The following is a 7,375-nucleotide window of genomic DNA, read 5'->3' as shown; positions in this document are numbered from 1 at the left end:
CAACCCCCTCGTCCTGTTGCAGCAACACCACCCCACCGCTCCCCAGGGGAACGTCTCTATGTCGACTCCTCGCTGAGCTGCTGGGGGTATATACAGTCAAGCGTCGACATGGAGGATTTTCTAAGCTATGAAAACATATAACATAAGATAGTTAAGATCCTTTATTCAAACCAAAAACTGTTTTGTTTATTTAGTTTGCTCTCTGTTCTATCATTAACTTGTAAACAAATAACTTATTTACTCAAAATCCGGCTCGAAGGACCAGTCTTTTCTGCTTAAAGAAATATTAAAAACCACGATATTTAATAAAAAGAATATTGAAAATTTGTTAACTTTTTCCCATTGCCAAAAGTTACCTAAGATAGAGGTAAGACCTTTTAGCTTAAAGTTCCACTTACTGCGGCTGCACTGTGGTGTTTTCTTGGCATTTTTTTCTTCATCTCTGGCGGTTGTTGTTGTTTTGGATGCTTGGATGCCGCCTCTCCTTCTTTTTGGCTTAACATTTACCGCGAGAACCAGTAGCAGCGGTTGTCGCTCGGCAGCGCAGTCGACGCTGACGTCGACGTCGGCAGCGACGCCGACCGAGGGAGGGTCAAGGGGCAAAGTAAACCGAAAACCGAAAACCGAAACCAGAAAACGTCAACTACACCACAAGCAGAAAGGCCGCAACGACGTCTTCAAGTTGGACGGAGTAGAACCACCTACCTCGCCGCCCACTTCACCACTTACCACCCCCTGAAAAAAAGGGCAACCCACCACGGGTCTTAGAAAAATTGCGCTCAATTTTTTGGAGCACTCTGGAAAAAAAGCGCCAGGCGAGAGTGAGAGGTAAACAGCGAGAGCAAAAGAGACGGACGAGCTTCTTGAGTTTTTCCCAAGGCTTTCCTATGCATTTCCATTTTTTTGTCCCCCTTTTTTTCTGTCTTGCTTCAACCCCCAAAAGAATTTCGTCTTGGAAAGGACTCAAAAAAAATCTCATCTCGAAGGAGGAAGAAAAAAAATGAAAGCAAAAGCAAAGCGTCGGAGACGCGGCTTTGTGGCAAACCAGGAATTGGTAAGCCAGCGCGAAAGAGATGGCAATTTGTTGGAGCAAGCGAGAAGGCCGATATCTTGCGGCTGCCATTTGTGGCCAAGAAAACCCGAAGAATGAGTGAAAAATCGCAACCACATGGGGCCAAAAACGCCCGCCTATCCAAAGAAAAAAAAAAAATAAGAAGTAAGAAAGTGAAGAAAAAAAATCCCTACAGGGCGGTGCTAAATACTTCCTTGGGTTTTTCGGTTTTTTTGGTTTCTGTGTTTTCCTTTTTTTTTTTTTTGGTTTTTCACATTATTTCGTAGGCCTTGCAACCCTCCTTCGTTTTGCGGTTTCTTCGAAAAGGGGGTTAAGTGCGGCTCGTGGGTTAAGGGGTGGTGCTCGGTGTGCTTGTGTTGGTGTCAGCGGTTGCGCACCACCAAGGCTCATTGTGTGCCTGTGTGTGTGTGTGTGTGGTTGGGCATTATGAAACCGCAGGAATTATTACACGCTGCGGTCGATTACTATATCAAAACTCCTCTAATCAGGCATCTGTATTGGGCAGGGCGGCTCACACATACACGCTCTCACACCATCGCATAACCACAACCACTATTGCAACCGCACACACACACACATAAACACACACCGGCATACACACACACTTTGATAGCCAACCAAAACTACGCGTTCCGCTTGAGTCGATGCAGCCAATGAGCGGATTTCGATTGCCAAGCCGCTCGCAAATTCACCAGCCAGCGGATTCGATTCGGCGGGAAAATCCCGTTGGGGCCACGGGGAAAATGGTGGAAAGCTGGCAGAAGGTCACCGAGGAAACACGCTCCACGAGCAAATGAGGGGACAAGCCGTAACTAATTGGCATCGCTTTGAGCCTTGATATTATCAATCAATGCAGCAACTACGATGAATGCATTTATATATAATACAGTTTATAAGAGCTATTTTGGATAAATATTTCTTAAATACTAACACTATTGAATGAAGTAACGATAGTATAAAAATAAATAGCCGATATACTATATATTTTAAGCCAAGCTTAATTTACCATTACCTACTTTTTCTAAAAAAAGCGTTTCACCTATTTGTTCTAAAATAAAAGTTAAAACTACAATATTTTCTAACTTCAAGGTTTTCAAATAATCATTAAAGTAAAGCAATTTTTTTTTGCTAAGTTTTATTTGTTGTTGGTTGAACACTCTTGAAGTCTGTAGAAATTTAGCAGCCCTTTGATTTATTTTTGTAACTAATTTGCCCCCAATTAGTAGATTTCCACATGTGTGACATTGTCGCCAGTTTGAATAAGTTCTGTGTGCTTATCATTAGCCGAACACTCTGACACACACGTGGAGCTTATCGATGACACTCTTTTCGCTTTGCCACCCCTCCCCCGAAAACGAGCCTTCAAAAACCCCTCCTGAAAAGGCCGCCCCTGCCAAAGAAACCGAGCCAATTAAAACGATAAACCAAAAATGCCCAGCGGCGTCACCAAAGAGGGTAAATAATAATGAGAACTGAAAGAGAAGTAAAGAAAAGGAAAAAACTGTAGGAAAATAACGATTTTTTACTTTCCACTTCCATTTTCCTTGGCTTTCATGCTTTCAACACAGAGAAAAATTTTGGAAACTGGTCGGGAAAGGTTTTTTCAATTTTTTTTGAATTGTAATTTTACAAGCATGTGAATAAAGAAAAACTATAAGTATGAAATCAAGGTTTAAATTATTTTTTTGTGTTATATTCAACTAATAAAAGAACATAGAAAATATGTTTTGGAAGTAAATATAAATATTAATATTCTTAAAAAGTATTTTGATGGATTGGTATGCATGTCTAAATTGTGACCATTTTAAAACCCAAATTAATTGCATAACTTTACGGTGTAATATTTTTTTTTTTTCTCCGTAGTTAGAGGCAACGAAAGGCGTTCAAGTTGCAAAGACCGCTAAGCAACGACACCAGCACCACTGCCCACCAACCGCCCAGCAACCCCACCCACCAACCACTCAGCCCCTCGAAAGAGGAAGGACAATTATGAAGCAAGTTGGTCGGCGGAAGCTCAAGGAGCAAAGGAGCGAGAGGTCCTTGCTGCCGCTGTAAGATTTTGTGCAAATAATTCTAAAGTGGAACGACAATGGCTGGCAAAGCGGCGGCAAGTGCCACTGAAGTGGGTGAGTGGGTGAGTGGGTGAGTGGGCGGTGGGTGGTGCAGGTGACAAGGCGGTACGACACTCTTCAGAAACCCTCCGAAGGAAGAAAGGGTATTATTTATTTACCCAGCACATTTAAACTACCTTTTCTTTTATTGATAACACTTTATATAAATTTAATAATACTAAGAAATTAAAAATCGATTACTTGTTGCACCCAAATTCGTTAGAAATGACAAAAAATGAATAAAAAAGGAATTACAAATTGGGAAAACACTTTGGTTCTCAAAAATGTGATCTTAGCAAAACTAAGAATTTGGCAAAAATTGATCAGTTTTAAACCAAATTTTTTCTAAGTATTTTAAAGGGTAAATGGTATTCAAATAAAATCCCATTCTTTTTGCCTACCATTCGTCCTTTTGTGTTGATTTTTCTTTTAATTGTTGCGGATTTGCATTCTGACACATTTGTCAACCTCAACAACAAAAAAAACAAAGGAGGGGAAGTGGCGGGAAGACGGAGTGGGGCAAGGTTTGTTTATTATTTATTAGCCTCAGTCCGAAAAGGGATGGAGGACATGTGAGGACATCCGCTGGGATAATAATAAACACCAGGGGACAAAAGACGGGGCCAAAGGAGGAAAACCCCCAGTCAAGTAATTTGTCAACCAGCCAGCAGCAAAAACAACTATGAAAATTCCCACACTGGAAAAGAATATAAAAAACTTTAAAGGAATTAGTTTATCCCAAAAAAAAACATATTTTAAATGGATATATTACCCCCATTTTAAGATAATACAAATTAATTTAAGCAATTAATATTAATTCCCGAATTTAACATTTACTTCCCCACAATATACAATATTCAACATTCGTTATGTGGCAAATTTTCTTTCTGTGTATGCACACGAACACCTGTTAAATTATGTGTGTGTTTTGAGTGACATGTGTCAAAACTGAAAAACTACGCGAATTTGTGTCAAATACCCTTGTCAGCGCGTTTCAAGTGCAATAACACTTTGCCCCAACAAAAACACAGCAGCTCGCTTAACCCCATATATCCCCTTTGAGGCCCAGACCACCCCTTAACCCCTTCCGCCGCCTCTTAGCCCATCATAAAGACAAAGATAAATACCGGACAGGTGCAAAAAGTGAAGTGGAGTATTTCAGAGTGTGCAGAAAGTTTTGGACTTTTCGAGGGGACACGGAAGTTGTTGATACATATCAGTTTAAAATGAAGCAACCATCTGAAAAAATATAAAAAAATTCAAAAATATACAATACAAATAATAGAATGTATTCCCTTTAATCTTTTTGAGCTTTATTTTTGATTTTGCCTGTAACCATTTCCATTATATTCTCATAAAAAAATCAAAATACAATTTTAAATTGTTTTACATTTTTCGTACACTCTAAAGTTATTTGGCGAATTCCCAGGATAATCTCATACAAGTGCAAGGACATTCCGGGGGTGAGAGGGTCAAAGGTCACGCACTGTCTCAATCGTTCCACCCTCGAGTTAAACGTCGCCGATTACACACATGGGAGCTGTAAACCGCGTTTTATGATTTCTTTTTCCTTTTTTTTTATGGACAATTCCGTTGATAGACCCCTCCTTAAAATAGATCAGCAAAAAAAAAGTGCGAAATTTGTGCAAATTGCAGTTTTGCCATTAAAATTTGTTCATTCCCTTTTTTAAGACGAAATATGGGATATGAGTGCTTTGGTGGTTGATTGCTTGGGGTGATATGTGGGCAGTTCCTTAGTTTCGGATACCATAACTCATATGCTTTTTATTATTTATTGTGACAAAACTTGGTTCTTAGCATCTCAATAACAATAAAGAAAAACAAGTATATAAATTGGATGCTTTTCAAAATATTGTTTTTAAAGAAGATTTTTAAACACACTTTAAGAATGTCAGATTATATGTTTACATTCTTCCTTTTTAAATATTAAACTGTCAATATGTGACTAAATTTTATATAATGTGTAGTGTTGCAACTACATAATATTGATTTTTATTTTTGTTTTGAAATTAATTAAAAACTCTGTAAACTTATTTATTTAATTTATTATGAATGTATCTTTTCAGTACTCAACGCTTTTAACACATTTCCAAAGAGCCTTTTATTTCTCTTTTGCGACATCCAATCCATAAAAAGTGAGTCGCAAAAAAGTGCCAAGCTTGTGGTGCGTGCTAAGCATAGTTAAAGACCAGATCCATATTTGTTTTAATGGCCACAGACATGGATATGGACCTGAATCGGAATCCGAATAGGAATCGGAATCGGGTGGATTCCGGATGACAATAACCATCGGGATAATAATAAGCGACAGATAACCTTAATAATGACCAGAAGCGTCAAGGAATAACAAAGGAGAATATCCTCAGTAGAGAATGCCGGTGGGTAAGGGCCGATACGTGCTCGATATTCAATAACCACTTGGGTGAAGAGGCCAAGGGATCAGTGTTGCCAACCTAAAAATGTCAAGCAAATCGAAAAAAAACAAGCTAAGAAGAGCGGGATTTATTTTAACTTTGCCTGGTATGTTGCATTTCCAGCCGTTAAGGAAAAGAGCCAAATTGGTAGCCCTATGGCGACCATGGCAATGGGGCTCAATAAAAAATAGAATTGAACATTTCCGGGTGGACAACGCTTATGGCAACCGTGTGGGCAACCGGACAACGGCCCATGACTGACCCATTCAATTAAGCATGAAAAAAAGTTGGAAAAAATGGAGAAGTGGCGCAGGACGTGGCCCGCCTAGTCCATAAAAAAAGGACATCACTTAAGGAGAAACTCGGACAGTGGCCGCAACAAAACACGCATCACTTGTCACACATACTTAGCAGAAAAGGGTGGGGGTGGAAAAAACGGGAGGCGGAAAGGACTTCCTCCTCACCAAAAAAAAAAAAAAAATCCCCCTCATGTCCTGGTGGTGTTATTGAGGTGTAATACAATTTTTTGCCATGATACCCCATAACAATGGCTAAAACAGAAACGGAGACAAAATAAACCGTTCCAGTTGTAACTTTTTGGGAGTTTCAGCGCACTCAATTCACAACGTTAGTTTAAAAAATTACTTCGAGAAAATAAAAAGCATATCTTAGCTTTTAAATCAATAGCTTTAAATTAACATTACTTCAAAGAAACTTGTTTTAGTCTGCACTTTTGTTTCCAGCATTATAAAAAATTATTTTTTTTCTCATATGTTATAGGTTAATTTTTAAATAATTTTAATTAAGGGGATTTAGTAGAACAAAGCAATACAGATATTAGGCTGGATTTCTTAAGTTAAATGTTTATGCATTTCCTTTTTTTCCAGGGAACTCAAAAGTCGAACAACTGGCGAAAGTCTGTTACAGACTGAGGAATCGAATCAGAAAAGGTTAACGAGTCCCGGGCACATATGGCGGCATTAGTTTGAGATCCGGAATGCGGGATGGGGAGCATCCAATCGTGGACAACGCATAAACTTGCAATTGAGCCAATTTGTAAAAGTGCGGCAAGCCCATTAAGATGAGGTCCTGGCAGTCGGGTCCTGGAATCGAACGGCGGCGAGGACACCTGCTCCCCGTTCCAGTTTCACCCCCATCACATACGAGTATATGCCGGATATCGCCCGACCAAAAGGAAACTTTTGTTGGGCATCTACTTTGCATTACAAGCGCCCACATTAAAATTAAAATAAAGTTTTCCTGGGGATATATTGCCCTTTCAGTTCCGTTCAGTCCCTTGCCTTTTGGTTACTCGGCTCCTTTGCCCTTTTCGTTCCGTTCGTTTTTTTTTTTTTTTTGTGCAACTACAAATAAATCTAAAACTCGCACATTTCTGATGGATACTTACACTTAAACTCACACACAAGGACACAAAGGATACGGGTCGGCCGCAGTTGGCCATTCGCAGTTTTATTTTTGCATTTACATCTGCCCACATGCATTATGCATACGTACTTATATATCTGCCCGGGAATATATAAATACATATGTGAAGGAAGTCTGTCCATCGGCGTGGAAAAGGTCCTTCTGCACACCCTTTTTAGAGGATTATGTTTATCAACGCTAAAAAATTAATTCTTTTTTGTTCAAATGTATATAATATTCATTTTTAAAAAAAAACTTGATAGTGAAAACTCAAAACAAATATCTTATATCTCGTATGTATAGAGCATTACCACTTCCGTAAGGATATTTTC

Source organism: Drosophila ficusphila, unplaced genomic scaffold (assembly GCF_018152265.1).
Source record: "Drosophila ficusphila isolate 14025-0441.05 unplaced genomic scaffold, ASM1815226v1 contig_197, whole genome shotgun sequence".
Classification (NCBI taxonomy): Eukaryota; Metazoa; Arthropoda; class Insecta; order Diptera; family Drosophilidae; genus Drosophila; species Drosophila ficusphila.
Note: the sequence above shows the minus strand (reverse complement) of the source record.